Source organism: Aythya marila, assembly GCF_965140915.1.
Source record: "Aythya marila genome assembly, chromosome: 14".
NCBI classification, from domain to species: Eukaryota; Metazoa; Chordata; class Aves; order Anseriformes; family Anatidae; genus Aythya; species Aythya marila.
In genome coordinates, this window is record NC_139055.1 from 2,240,688 (window position 1) to 2,257,653 (window position 16,966).

Genomic DNA, 16,966 nt, shown 5'->3' on the forward strand with positions numbered 1-16,966 from the left:
ATGTATGGAACAGTTATAAACCCCAACCACCATGGATAAGAATCATTCTAATATGGCACTAGGTGCCGTGAAATGAGGTCAGCAGAAGGTAGGTTGCAGGCAACAGAAGGCAGTGGTCCTTTGCACGTAATTAGTGTGTGAAATGTCCTGCCATGGTATGCTAAAAGTTTACATAGGCTCAAGAGGAGCCAGAGCAAATTACATGAAAAAGTAATCAAACTTCAAACCATACAAACACCCCAGCTCCCTCTGAGCTACATAATATCTGTGGATTGAAGAATATTCTAAGGATACACCATGCCTGTTGTTGCCACCTGCATTTGATTTTGTCCACTATTAGAGAACACATACTGGACCACATAAACCTAGGATTTATCTAGGACTCTGAATTTCCGATTTTGTGTTTGTGCATTTTATATAAGGCTTTATAATAGCCAGCTTCGGATTCCACTTCTTCCTCAGACTTGGGTGATCTGGGACAAACCATTCCATCCAATGGTAGTAACATTACCTTGCTAGTTAGTTTCCTAAAAAAAAAAAAAAAAAAAGACAGACACTTCTCCAGTTCATGTCTATGTATGAACTTTGATAAGTTATTCCTAGCAGCTATGCAAAGAAGTGCAGAAAATACAGAAGCAACCAACCAACCAAACAGCTCACCTAGCCATGATAACCATCTGTACTGTACATAAAACAATATGGTTTGCAAAAGGACAACTTGACCCAATAGCATGTTTGGAAAATTAAGTCTCTTTACTGTAGAAATATTGCAGCACCCTGAAGCAACTGAAACCTATTCTGCAAGTGTTAATGTGCAGCAGTGTTAAAGTTCATATGGTATGTACATCATAAAAAAAAAGGAAGCTTTCAGAAAAGGTTTCTATGTATTTTTCTTTGCAACATTTTTGTTTGAAGGCTGTGGTATTTCAAAGCATTTGAATGCTGCATAATGGGAAAAAAGATTTTGTGCAATAAGAACACACAAAATCTCCTGTTGTATGTAAGACATGCTACCCTCAAAGATACAGAGCCTACATCAATCATCCTTTTTTGTTTGCTATGTTCGTCCAATCTTTCACACATAATCATGTCTGAATTTTCTTATTGCACAAGAATTGCCATTTTTTCCTGTTGCCATGCTTCCTGCAGAACTGAAGTAAGTTAACGTGGAAAGAACAGAAAGCAACGTCTGAGCTCTCATTGAGTGTGCTAGGTATAACTTCTATTTATTTCACTTTTTGTCAAAGGACACATTTGCTCTTTATAAAGCTTTATGAGTAATGAGAACAATATCAATAACTTTTCTAACCAGATGGTGATGACAGTAAAACAATTTAAAAACACATCATTCTCTTTCTTTAGGAGATGTTTTACAAAACAGCATTTTGGAAGAAGCTTAACAATAGGTAATGCTTAGATAAAATGTAATAAAAATAGATGTGCTTTCAGCCAAATTCATATAGAAAACAATAAAGGTTTTTTTTTGATGCCTTATGAGATTACCCATAGTCTTACTAAAGAGAATACCATTTGGGAAAGAGTTGTAGTTTTATATATACACACAAAGAATGTCTACAGAAATGTATTGGAAATGAGAAGTAATGAAAAGGCAAATTTTCCATAAAAATAAATAACACAGAGAAATATGGCCTACTTTCCTGGAAGAAGTCATTGCTTTAACAACAGTTCTGTATATTGCTCTGCAGATACCTTTCATTCAATAAAAGAGTTCTTTAAAACCTCCATCATAATACTTATGTAATGACATAGACTATGACAGTGCATTTTGATTAGCTCCCTTAGACCTCTCCTATACACATGACATTTCCAATGACTTCATCAAAATTTAGACTGGAACCAGGTGAGATGGTTATGCCTATACTGATCTGAATTCACACTGAGAAAAAAAAATAAAAAATAAAAATTGCCTTAGAAGCTATGTTGCTCCTGTTAGCCTTCCGTTTCAGCTTCTAATATATGCATAAAAAGTTTAAAAAAAAAAAAAAAAAAGTAAAAATCTTGGGAAAAAAAAAAGCATATATTACCATCTTCAACAATTCACATCGTGTTGGAAAAATACAATAGTGTATAGTTTTAATTCAGTTCACGTAGCTAGAAGTAGAAAACTACTTATCTTTGTTCATGGAAGTTACTGCAAACTCATAAACTGTTTTAATGGAATATTCTATAGTATATTCCACAGTTCAGGGACATGTTTCAGCAGAGATGCCTAACCACTGTAACCATCTAGAAACATTACCCAAGAAGAAAAGTTGAATTCTGCACAGTCCTTAATGCCATACACTTCATTGTAGCAGGATCAATGTCTGTTTCTAGGACACATACATATTCTCTTTTTTCTGATTAAGATAGCTCTGAACAGCTGAGGATCTCAGGTGTGCTGTGAGCATACTAATAAATATTTAATTTAGCCTTAATTCACCATCAGATATAAAATCCATGACTTAACTGTGCAAATACTTTAAAGTAGCTAAGGCTTAAAAAAAATCCAATTTTATTTTCCATTAAATATTCTCTTTCTCTAATATTAACAAATCCAAAGATTTCTTATTAGCAACAAAAAAATAAGCATAACGAATTAAAAGTTTACTTTCCATCCAAATACTGAATATGTGGTATCTGTGTTTACAACTATCTGTTTAGCCTTTCAGTATTACCAGGCACCGCCCCATTTTGTCATGAGTGTGGGTTTTTTCATGGCAAAAGTATCCCACATACAGCATCTTCCTGCCTTGTTATAAAGAACTGATGAACTTAGCTAGGTATATTTAAAACATATAAAAAAGCTGATCAAAAAAAGCAAACCACAAGAGAGGAGTGTGAGGAAAGAAGAGATCATAACTAAAAAAATGAAGTAGATTTCTTTAGTTAAGAAGTCGTTCTTCTTACTAATACTTCTTTCATAAAAATAGGATTTAAAACACTACCACAGATGCTATTAATGGATGAGGATAAAAATGTTATAACCAAAGCATTCCTTTTAGTGTGACTCAGGTTTATGGAGAAATAAAAATTCTAATAATATCTTCCATTCACTCTTGTCTCTATCAGCTTTATTAAATAGCATTGAAAGTGAGAACTGTAACTCTGGTGACCAAAGTCACGTTGTGCTACAATTCAGCAACTGAGGAAAGACATTGTACAAGTTTCTGAAGACTGCAGAATATCAGGGAAAAAAGAAGAATGAGCTTGCTGTGCGTAGAGCTTGGTGGTAACTGCCCGAAGACAAGGTATATGTATGTATGTGAGCATCGAGGCAGTAGGAATCGGTAATAAGGTGCAAAATGTTATCCTAAAGGGAGTGATCACAACATCACTGTGAGGGAATGGTGTGATTCCTCATTACATCTGTGCTGAAATTATGTTAGCATGGTAGAATATACATTTGATTTGATTTAAGACATTCAAACACATTTCATATAAGAGAGGTTCAAAGTCTCAGAAAAGCAACTTTGTCTTGTGCTGTCAAGGTCCTGTTTTTCTGAGGAACTGGACTAATTGTTCAAAAGTTTCCCTTCATTAAGTTCTGCTGTATTTGCTTACAAAAGCTATATGTTAACAAAAAGTGTGGCATATGGCAACAGGGTTTTTATCTGCATATTCTTGTTTTCTGCTCTTGGCCTCTTGCTTTCCATTTTACTATCTGCATGCTCTCCATGAGCAAAGTGATCCATTGACATTGTCTTAAACTTGTGAATTGACACCCACAGTTACCTAAGATTAAATCAGAACAGCTCTTCACTCATTTGTTACCTCCTTGTCTTGCCAACAATGGAGATAGACAGACATAAAGATTTATAGTGAAATCAAAATAAAAATCACTTTTCAAGATGTTGAATTACGGGATGGCAGCTGGCAAGAGATGTTATTAAATGTTATCTGTGCTGTATTATTCATCACTTTCCAAATGTGTACCCAGTCATCATTCAAATACTACAATGAAAACTGCAATTCTTTCTTTGTCACGAAGCAAGGTGACATTTCTGGGATAAGACCACTGTCTCACTGGGAATAGAAGGGGAACATGGACTTCCTTCGCATACTGCTGGCTTCTATTTTGCTGTGCACTACAGCCTGGTGCCTAAGCTCCCACAGCACAAAGCAATTGCCTATGCACTAGTAAGGTGCACCTAGCAATGACTCACATATAAGAATGCTGTGAAGAAACACTGTAAAACTATGCAGCTCCCCAGTGTCGCCATAACCTGTAACATGACCATTTCACTATCCTTCCTTTAGAGAGCAAAAAGATATGCTCATCAACTTGGTTAAAACTTTATTTAAACTTCACAAACTATAAAAACGTCTTCTTCAAAAAGATAGCCATGTCCCACGAAGCAGTTTGCATTTTTTTCAAGTCCATTTCAGCAATAGATAAATCAGATGATCATGAAATTGCAAAAAAAAATAAAATCACATTTTCTCAGGCAGGCACAGAAAGCATCACAATGTTGCCAGCTACTGGTGGGTGTAAACCCAACATTTGCATTTGTGCTACCTTTGCACATGTTTTGGAGGCATACTTAGTATTGAGCAGTCTCCATGCCCTTATCAGTGCAAAACGGCAGCAGCAGCTGCAATTGGAAGTGCTAAACAGGCAGGTTTATGTGGTCATCCTGTCAACCTTCATAAGCTGTTAAAACTGAGCAATAAATGTGCTTATAACATATGCATATGACATGATGTCAAGCACCTGAAAAGTACATACATTAAGAAAATTAATGGTAGCAGGGATATAAAAAATGTGAATTTGGGTTCATGCGCTAGTAAAATAAGCCTGTCTGGTATTTCCCCTCTTGGTAATTAGTGTCTTATAGGCATCTGCTTCACTGCAAAAAAAAAAATGCATAAACCATGAAAAGATTTAATATAATTATCATTATTTCCATTTCTAGGGCAAGGCCTTTTCATAAATAATCATGTCTCAGTGTAAAACTGGAGGTTTTAAACAGTTGCCCTATCATTCATAATAATGAATAAGATAAAAAGCCAAACCTTCATATGCTCATTAGATAGTGAAGGCTAATTAGGACTTTAACCAGAAATGCCACAATACATCATGCTTACAGAGGTAATTAAAGCACTGATGATATTAAGACATATATTGTCTCCCACATCTGCAAATAGCACAATGCTGGCAAATTTACTTTACATAAAACCATATTCTTTTCAAGTGAAGTTAGAGGAATCTATTTTGTGTGTCAGGCCTTCACATCAAAGTCCATGTGTTCCATCTACATACTTGGTGTCAGAAACAACCTGATTTTCTTCTCACCCTGTTCTCACCATGTTTAATGTTGTGCAATTCAACAGAGTGCCTTCAGTGTAAGACTACTGTAACTGAGACCTCTGCTAAAGTGACAAAACATCATCTCGACATGAAAGTCAAAGATTTTTTTTCCTTCAGCTCGAAGAGGTCACTGAAAAGACTCATTGGCAAGACAGACTCAGAACAGCCAACGGAATCAACTCCCTGCTCAGTAAATTTTCAGATGAATAATTTCAGATGGAATGGAGTTTTCATGTGCTTCATGATTCAAGGAGCTGCCTTAATATAACCAGAAGCCTACTTTTTCATATCTGTCTCTGAAAAGCTACTTTTTCTTCTAGCTTTCTCAAAAACAATACATCGGCCAGGTGAGCAGGTGGTGTTTTGAAGACATGGCTCACCATACTGTAAAAATAGTATCAGTCTCTCATTTTTCCTTCCTCTTTGTTGACTCTCATCACTTTCCTAATTGTAATTGTGACCTGTTGACTATCATCACTTTTCTAATTGTAAAGACTATATAATGTGTCAACTTTTCTATTTCTAAGTCTGTATTAAGCATAGGCCATGCCTGTAGCTCATTGGTACTGCTCCTATGCAAATAACATGCATTAACAATGGTAAAGTCGTGGCCAACGTTAAATGCCTTAATTTATTTCAGGAATATTTTGCTAATATGTGAAAATAAGCATTTACATGCATGTTGAAGATAATAAAAAAAAATGCAAAGAACAATTCAAACATCTAATGGTTCGCTCACGTCACTAATAGTTTAGAGAACATAAAAACACAAGTAAAGGTTTCAATTCCAGGTTTCAATTTAACCTAAAAGACAGCTAGAAAATGTTAATGTGCATTATTTAAGAACTCAGATTCCTATCAAGAAAAAGTGTACCCCAAAAAAATCTGTAATTTTGAAGGGTTCCTACCACATTTATTCTTCAAACTATGGACTGTATTCAATTCAGATATCTGCAAGGTTAATTTGCAGACAATCTTAGAATTATAGACTATTACTGAAAAAATGGAACCAAAGAACATTAACCATCCCTTTTGGCAGGCAAATTCCCCAATATAGCAACATACTCAATAAACAAATCAGTGAGCAGATTTTTAAGGCTATTTGAAGAATTTTAAATTTCAGCTTTACTTTTCATTCTGGATAATTTGGCTGATTTTCTTGTAATACATTTAGTACTCAAAAAAAAAAACATGTTTTTGACGCATTTACAAAACACTAAGATAACTAAAACATACACTGACTAAAAATGAAGTGGGAAAGGGAAGAGGGAGAGGGAATATCCCTGGAATATCTACCTATTTTTCAGGTAATATTCTCAACTGTGAGACAGAATTGAAAGTGACTGCTATGGATATCCAATTCTAGTCTCTAACATTCGCAAAGATCTTCATAAACTGTAGCTGTCTGCTTCTGAACTGCCCACAGAATTATTTCACCTTGGCAATCTGACTTTGTTTCACTAATGAAAAAGATCTTGTGTGTTTTCTTCTAGCAAAGAAAAATGTTAGCACACATATGTTCTTTGTCATGCTTCTTCTGGCAACTTGTTTTATTCTCTGGTTTAAACAAGAACTTGTTTTGTTCACAACAGCACACTCTGCAAGAACAGCGGAAGTGGATTAGTTCCGTCTCTCCCTGGGGAGCAACTCCCAAGAAATTCCTTTCTTCTTCCCACAGTTGGACAATAGGTTTCCAAGAAAGATGGTACGTGAAGCCAACCACAATCTTGGTAACAAGGCAGCAATGTTTTCTGCAGTTCAGCAGCTTGTCCACATGTAGGTCCAGCCTGAGCACTGGAGGAATGAAGGATCATCAGTAATCACAGGGAGAGAAAGAGAGAAAGAGAGAAAGAGAGAAAGAGAGAAAGAGAGAAAGAGAAAGAAAGAACTACCAGCTTTTATAACTGTTGGCATTCCAGACAGCCACAGGGAAACCAGTAAACCCAGCTGTCAGGCAGGGAAGTTTAAGGAGAATATGTTTTAAGATTAGTTTCTATCTTACAGATTTTTAGTTTCCTGCCTTGGATAAGAATCAACAGAAACTGAATACTCTTGTGATTTCAAGACTACATCCAGGCCAGTGCCCTCGAGTTCACAGGGAGCAAATGTTCCAGCTTTGTCACTGTGCTGTGAACACAGCTGAATTCGGTAGGAGCTCAATAAGTCTACTGATGAATGAGAAAGACAATTTAAAAAAATAACAGACTCTGTTGTCCAGTAACATAGCCCTGTGTCACTTTGCTATGCTTTATAATTTAGTAAAGTAGTATGAGCACCTTATCTAAAGCACATTACATATGCTGTTAGGCATAATAATGCATATGGTATGCTTCATTTAAACATCAGATACACCTATTACTAGTCATTTATTTTGCCTTTTGTTATTGATTGTTTTTTATGTTGCTGGATAAGATAAATTTATCTAGCTGACAACATTCTCGCATTATGATCAGTTTAAAATTTTCAGCACAGAGTAGGTGCTTTCAACTACATTTTCAGTAAGAAAGCTGGACTGATGGATCCAAGTAGTGTGAGCAAGCGTGCTTGTTGCTGAAAAGCTATAACCAGCACTATAGCTACAGAAGTGTTAAGCACCAAGTTAGAGCTGAATGCCAAGGAACAGTAAGAAAATCAAGTGTTCCACTAATCACATTGAGCTGAACTTCCTCCTCTTGTACTTGCCTTATCAGACTTTATATCCCAACATTGTTTGCCCTAGATTCATCCTATTCCTGCAACTTGCAGTTATTAGGTTGAAAGCCGTCTATCAAGGCAACTGAAATCTTTCTGATATAAAGAAACAAACAAACAAACAAAACAAAACAACAACAACAAAAACACTAAGTAAATAAATCTCTTACTCCCAGTCTGGAGTCCCAAGGCAGAAAAATAACAGAAATCTTGAGATTAGATTTTTCTAGAGGTTTATTAGAGCCTTATCAAAATTTTATACCCATTCCTGGACTTATTCAACTCTGTTATTTTGATGAAAGTCTCTTAAAATAAGTTTCTCAAGTGGAAATGGCTTAAGAATTTCTCACACAAAGTTCCTGTATCAACCTTAAATGAAAACAATCCTTATGGTATGCAACCTACCACTTTAGAGAGTACAGAAAGAAGAGCCTAAGCAAGTTCCTTCCACCTCAAACTAATGTGGACCAAATTAAGATAACTATAGACATCACAGATGATTGGCTTCCTCAGAGACAGCACATATAAATCCTTGTGCATCTTCTTCAGGCACTGAAAGAACCCTTCAGCAGCAAACAAACTTTCCCATAGGATGCATCAAACTTGATTTCTCTTTCTTTCTATTCTCCCAGTTCATTTTCCATGCCTTGCCTTTTTACTTATTTTCTGTCATCTCCCCTTCCTTCTTATCCCAGGCACCATTGTGATTATCAATTAGAAAAAGCTATTAAGACTTCTGGCTTTCAGCTGCCCTCACATTAGGAGACTGGTTCCTTCCTAGGTTCAGGCTACGTATTAATTACTGTTTGAACTTTAGCCTCACACAAAAAGAAAAAATACCGAAAACAATGCCTGAAAGAAATGAGTTTACAATGTAAACAGAAAATAACCTTCTAATTTCCATAAAGTGTGTGAGACTTGTTAAATTCTTACAATAAAAACAGACCTTGGTTTAAAATACCGCATTCCAGAAATAATAGTTTAATGTGACTAAACGTTTGATTCATATTTTGGTTATATTAGAACAGTATTCAGGAGGCAGGTCATTGCTGTCTCCATTCTGTGAATTAATAATTCCAATGGAGAGCACAAAATGAAGAGCTTTGGTCAAAACAGCAGTAATGGCAAACTTCAGATCCAGTGCTGACCCGTGATGTACTACTGATTGTGGAAGAGCAAAGCATGCATGGATTCATATATATGTGTATGTATATTCAGTCCTGCATGTATATGACTATGGAACATTGGCTATATAGCCACAGCAGAAAATGTTCTTTCTCCCTCTCAATAAAAAACAAAGATTATTTCAGAACGATATTTGGCTCTGTTGACAACCGACATCATAAGTCTACAAAACCTTTCATCTATTGAAAAATTGTTTAATAATATTCTTGTCATCTACTTCAGTGCTTATTAATTGAATGGAAAAGTCTCTGAGCCACAGGGCACACAGGAGATATCTGATTTCTTTCTGCATTATGCATACACAGAAGCAGCGGAGAGCTGCAATTTTTTCCTTTAAGGGGACTCCCAATGGGCTATTTAAAGAGACACAGTTAAGGCTGGCACTAGTAAAATGAAATTTTGGTACCTTAAAATTTGTCTCACATGTTGTTGGGACAATTTGTCCCATATGCCAGCAGAATGTGCATAATGCTATAGACATGCTTTAAACCTATGCTACCAATATTCCTAATTTGGAGTAAGAAGCAAATTTATTTGTATACATAGGCCCACAGATTTATTTAGTTTTCAAGGTGTTAGAAAAACAGAACAGACACCATAAGGATGTTTTGGTTTAACCTTTTTGGTTCAGGTCGACTGTAAAATGTCACACACACAAAAAAAAATAAAATAAAATGAAAAGGTATTAGAGAATAAAAGCAGAATGATCAAGAGGAATCAGCTGAAACTATGCCTGAAAACAGAAGTAAACATTTCATTTTGAAGTGAGTCAAAACCATATATTTACAATGGTCCAATTGATTTAATATTGCTTTGGGAAGAAAAATAACATGATAATAGCTATGAAAATGTAATAGCAATTTATATCCAAAGGCTCTTACTCAGGGCGAAATCCCACAGTCACTGAAGACAAAAGGAACTTTCCTCGATAGAATCATAGAGTTTGCCCTTGATAGACCTCAGTACAAACAAGATTTCATCTTTGTCATCACCACAAGTAGATCTAATCTAACATTAAAAATTCTATCTACAAGGAAATGAGAAAGCACAAAACTAACACAAAGTATAATTAAATAGCTTTGGGTAAATTAAAAATTTGTACAAGAGAAAAACAAAGACCATTTTTCCTTATTAAATCATTGCCAAATTGTTACCTAACACTTATTAATAACGGAGATAATTTAAGGACTTTAATTATGGTATAAAAGTATGGTATATGTACCAGCAAAGGAAAATTAACACAGTTTAGCACCAGTAAAACACTCTGGCAAAAGGCAATGTCTGAACCATTTAAGATAAATATAGCTGCAAGCAACAATCAAATACTGATGTAATGAAAATGCATACAATATTTTTTTGTCCATAATTTTTATTTTGAGATAAACAGTCTGTTGCCTACTGAGGATGGTCTTTTCTGTATATCATCCCATCTATGTATAAATCAATTCCTTCTTCAGCAACATGTACTAAGGTACTCTAGTATCGGTGCAATAATTACTACTTGCTCTGTTAAAAGCTACAGTATTGTAGCTCAATATTGTATTCATTGGCATAATGGCCTTTTTCAGTCTTGTGAGTCTGTTTCTAACAGCACAGCAGAAGGTTTAAGAAATCCTTCCTGTTACAACACAATGTAAAAAGAAATGTGTTATAGAGATGTAGTAAAGAAAATTATGCACAACTACAGAAATAAATAAAGGCATAAGCAATTAAAAAAAATACTTAAAATGAAGAATAAATTTTAAAAGCAGGATTTCATTAAAGACTCCAACACTACTATAAGGCCCCAGTGACATTTACTGATGATATAGTGGTAGGGTGTACTGCAATAGAAAAACAAGTGGGCTATTTCCTTTAACAGAAATAAGATAAAATGTAATTGCACAATTCAAAGAGTTGGTGACAAATTAGAAGCAAATTTGCCATATTCTGAGAGTCTCGTGGTTGAACAAGACTGAGGAAGGGGCAATTTGATTTTAGTTGAGAATTATAAAATGACCATGAGCTCCTGATGCCATGAAGCTGTAAATTAAGGTGAATACATCATAAAGTATAATATACAGATAGATAAAAACAGAGAAGTGTTAAGGGGTTTTAAAACAAATGCTCATACTTCTCTGTCCAGAGTACAATTTTAGTGAACCATGCCTAATAATAACAACTCAAACAGGTCATAATTTCTGAGAATATACAACTCCTCCTACTGTATAAGAAACTTACAAAAACATCTAGGAAGTTTTTGGAAAAGAAAGGTGAGATCCATTTTTAAAGCTACATTATTCTATCTTTACATAAATAAATATTTTCTCAGCTTCTGTGTTAATATTTTTAAGATGTTTCTTTGGATATCAGCTAATACCTGTCTGTATCAATTTGACTATAGCAAGATTCCTCTGTAATTTCTTATCTGTTTCATTTTGTTTTTTAATATGTGTTCAAAATCTGCAGCCCATCTGTATCAGCTCTCCCTCACAGATTTTCCCTGCTCATTAATCTATTAACGCTTAATTAATTCCAATCATCAGAGTATATTAGTTGGAATACACCATTAAACATAATTTACAGTAACAATACCTCCAACTAGTGAATATTTGAGGAGTTGAAATCAATTCATTTTTTACAGAACTGCACAACCCGAAAAAACTCTGCAGCTCATCAGGTGGTCCATTTCTTACGATTCATTCCAAAAGAAACTTACAGCTTTACATTAAGTGCTTCTTCATTCATTAAAAGATTCTGTACTAGTTGTATTCACAATTCCAAAAGATATAGAGATATACAGATGTATATCAAAACTGTTTATACCTTAGCATCCAGGATTACTTTCTCAGAATAAAGGAATCACCACAGTTAAATTTTATGTAACTCTATAAGCCACACTGCACGCTATATCTTTAAAAGATTAATCAGAGCAAGGTTTTTGTTTCAGTCTTAACATTAACATTTACTAAAAAAAAAAAAAAAAAAAATTGTCCTCAGTTGTGGGTTGCCATTTAGTTATGTTTACTTAGATTAATTTTCATCATCTGCTGCTAAAGTATGCCAGAGGAGTTTGTTCTGTTAAATGCAATTACAATCATTTGAGACACATGATTATCAAAAATTCTCTTAGCTTAAGCTCTTTTATATACATATACATAACATTAAAAAATAATAATAATAATAAAAAAAAAACTAGATATATATAGTAACTTAAGCTAAGAGATTTTTATATATATATAAAGTTCTTATTTCATCATGGGAATTACCTGATATTACTTGCTAGTTACATTAAAATATTTTCACCTTTCTATTAAAACTGCATTCAGACCCACTTCCAAAAAGGCAACTTCCAAAACCCAAAAGCAATAAGATAAACTTTGTTTCTAGTTACTAACTATTTCAAAATGTTTCTTCTGGTGCTTACTTTAGATCTCTTTAGGAGCACCTTATATCTATACAATACCTATATTAAGTATCTAATAAGCTGGTGAAGGAAAAGGTCATTTTTAGGAAAACAGATGACCAAGATCAGGTAACAAAAGAAAATACTGCATCCTACATCTAAATGTAGGATAGCTTTCAACAATGAAGTTTAGGGAATTTTAGTGAAGTGAACCAAACCTCTCAGACACTGCTGCTCTTTAGTTCTTATACAAATTTTCCATTGATAGAGTTTGACATTATTTCTCCTTGACTCCTCCAATTAAGATTCATAAACTAAACAGCTCAAAGCAAAAGAGCCAAAAGAGAATCAGTAATCTATGTTACAATAAATTACCAATTCTCTTTATCTATGTTACAATAAATAAACAAAAAAGAAAGCAACCTAGAAATTTCACTCCAACCATCAAACTTTACAGTGAAAGTAAAGCAAGAACTTCAACCTTATTTTTAAAGTTGAAGCACTTAGTTTCAATAGCAAGAAGCTGAATGTTTTCTCAAGCACTCAAATAAAAAGGTTGTGTCACTGAATCCATATTTATGATATCTTCAAAATTCTCCATAACATAAAAGTCTAACTTTTTTACCTGATTTACATACTTTTTTTTGAGACTTGTGATGACAAGAAGAAAGTGAGAAATTGTTTTAGATTTTTGTTAATGCACCTGCAAAGGAGTAATCACAACTGAACATCCTCAGAAAAATGACTTCAGCGTTTGCTGTCGTCCCCACACTTATTTCCAGTCTCTGGGCTGCCCTCTGGACAATCAGGAGGCAAAGCAATTGCTGTTCAGGCAACTGCCCTTGCCAGAAAAAATAACAGACAGTGAACACTACAAGCAATTTCTAAGTAGAGTTCCAGTTATTTGCTGCCTTTTTTCCACATGCTTTGCTCTCCCCTAAAATAGTGACACCTATCTTAGTATCTACATTCATACCCATATCCTTCCAGCCTCAGGCATTAGCAATACCTTCTGCTTTTCTAGTCCTAATGACAAGAGATTACTTGTGCTAACCTTGAACTCCCAGTCTCCTCCTTTTTAACAGGTTTTAACAGCAGCTTTGCTTGGCATGAGAAAGGCTTTTTCAAGCAAATTAACCCTCCACTTCCAAAGGGCAGGAATAACAGCACAGACCACACCTAGTTTTCTGCCATTTGCTAAATCAGCTCCTAGGTCACTATTGTCATTTGTGACTCCTCTGCCAGCTCTGCTGGCAGGTGCCCCCAGTATCACAGCCACCATCCTCCCAGAAAAAAACACATCCAGTACACATGGGAGCATTCAGTGTTGCAGCTGCCCTTCAGTCTCACATGAGGTTTGCCCATGCTGCAGTCTGTCCTGCAGAAAGAGCGGCGCACAGCGTGGCCAGGTACTATGAGGAATAGACTCTAGCACAGTGTTGTTACTGGAAGGATGCTGCACTTCACCAATTACTTGTTTTGTTCAAATGAAGAGCTTCTGCTGGAACACAGATTATCCTTATTAATTATCCTAATTAATTAGGTTAATACAAGTTTCTGCCCTAGCTGAAAATATGTAACAATTTTTCAAGTCTAACTATTAATTATCCTTGTAGCAGTAATTTGTTTTCTCTGATCGGAAGATTATAAAATGAAAGATCTTGCAACAACAACAACAGAGAATGTTTTTCAATTGTTTGCTTGTTTATTTTCTATCATGATTATTGTTGCAGTGCTCTAGCCAATGATTGTAAACTGCAGTGGCAGTAAGGCCCCCACATAGGAACTTACCAGCTGAGCACTTTAAGGGGAAGTCAGGTGAAACTGCTCTTGTTCTTAATTACATCAAATGTATGACTTCAGTTCCCTCCTAGCTTTCTGTTGCCGTTCTTTGTTGGTTTGTGTTTTTTTGTTTGCTTTAGCTTAAATTCCACTTTGAACATATCTTAAGGACACTCAGATTCAAGAGCTGATTTTTCAGTGTTTTTTTTTTTTTTTTTTTTTTTTTAGAAAAAAAAGCTTTTCTATGAAACATGGTAAGTATTAACTTTGGAGAAGTCTAGAATTAGTCTCCTATATAACTAATGATGATATTGAATGGTATGGATTTTTTTTCTCAGTAAGGTGAATTACATGACAGAAGCAAGATCAAATATATTTATACATTAAACTGATTAATAAAAAATACTGCATCAGTTTTATGTTCTGACGGCTGCAGCAAGAGCATTTGGGATTCTAAATGCCTGTTTCCTAAATTCTATATTTGAATCTATTTTAGCCAATACCTCTTACCATTGTACTCTCAGTTTTCCTTTCCACAGAATAATGAACTTAACTTTCAGACATTCATTGCTTAAGTTTGCACAGACGCTCATTTAAGTATTTACAATTTGCATAAATTACAATGGAAAGGGGGTTTAAAGTTATTTTTCTTTAAAATAGAGTCTAAAAGAAAAAATAATTACTTTGCTATTTGAAGTATGTTGTAAAGGTTCACTGAGTAGATGAATGTCTTAGAATGAAGCAGTAGCTAATTCTGCACTTGGACGCTGACACATACTTTGAAAGCATCATGAGAAGTAAGTGCATATTTTCTCTTTACGTATGCCCCAAACTCAGGTACAACATTGAAAAGCAGTTAGAAAGTGATTAAAAAAGCAGTGAGCATGGGTGTAAGAGCACCACATTTGAAAAGCTGCCCCAGTGACAACTGTGGCTACGCACTCACGTGGCCACAACTTCTGCCTGTCTCCAAGGGGCAAGTGGCATTGGTCTGCCAGAAGCATCCACCATTTGATCCTAATACCAGTGTGTTGGGTCTGTCTGAGCTGGAGTCACCTTTTCCCTGCAGCAGCCCACACAGTGCTGTGCTCTGCACTCGTAGCTGGAACAGCACTGATATCACTCCAGTGTTGTGTCTATTGCTGCATAGTGCTGGCACAGCATCAGGACTCCTTCCAAGCCCCCAAGAGCCAGCAGGCTGTGGGTGGGCAAATGATGGGGAGGGGACATTGCCGGGGCAGCTGACCTAAACCAACCAAAGGGATATTCCATAACACCTGATGTCACACTCAGCAATAAAAGGGGGGGCTCTTGTGGGGGAGGGGAGGGGGCTGTCCTCCTGAACAACCGCTACACGTTTTGAGGCCCTGCTTCCCAGGACATGGCCAAACACTGCTCATTGATGGGAAGGAGAGAATAATTTTTTTTCCCTCTCTCTGTGCTTCCACGCAGACTGATTGTTTCTTTTGTTTCTTTTCCCTTTCCCTTTAATTAAACCTTTCTCATCTCAAGCCTCGAGTTCTCTGTGTTGTATTTTCTCCCTCTTCCTCTTTGAGGAGAGGGGGAGTGAGAGAGCGGTTGTGGTGGAGTTTGGCTGCCCACCTGAGTAAAACCACCACAACCAGTCAAGTACTGCACAAGTAAAGGTTCTAAAAATTACCAACCTTCACTGAAATTCTTAAAGAAATTGGGATACTCTGCTTTTAGTTGCAGCTTACTGGAAACAGATTTTTTTTTTTTTTTTTTAGCCTAGGGAAACTCAATTTCGGTGCACCAATATATATCTTTTTATAATAAAGATATAATATATCTTTATTATATAATATTATATACTGTGCAACTGGCTCCAGTGAGGGAACACAAACAGATATCTTCCCTTAAATGCAATATTCTTGCTCACCTGAGTTGAAAAGGAATAATCAGTGGCAGATATGAAATTGCTCATTTTTCCATTTAAAGCAATACCTTACAAACTATCACGAGGTCATATATCCCATTGATCTTATACAGTGTTTTGCATCTTCCCAAAGGCACTGGAGTGCATACATAATTCACACATAGGAAATATTGAATAAAATGTTCATTTTGCAAACAACACATGGCAAATAAGCCTTTATTTGCTCCTTTTGTGTTATGCTCTCTTTCTCTTTGAAAAATACTCTTCTGTGTAATTTTTGATCCAATATTTCTGTGGTGTTATTGTTCTGCTACCTTACCTGAGTAAATTGCATATCAAAAATATCAGAGGATGCTTACTTGCAGCTACGTTCTCAGCAAGAAATATATGCAACGAATTCACTGCTGAGAGATTTATGTGATTCTGTGTCATAATAAAATGTTTACAATGTAAAATGAAAGATCTTGAGGTTTTTGAGGTAGTTAGATGGGAAGTTTGCAGCTTAGCATAGCTAAGCTTCTATGAATGTTTATGAATTATTCTACTGGAAAATGAATGATGGGCTGTAATAGTCTTTGTGTACATGTCACTATTCCCTACTGCACTGTGATGGGACTATCCATGTATAACAGTTCATACAGCAGAGTTGCAGCTTTTTCCTTCTTCAGTAGATGCTGGAGTTGTCAGAGCCAGACACTTGCTAATGTCTATTTGT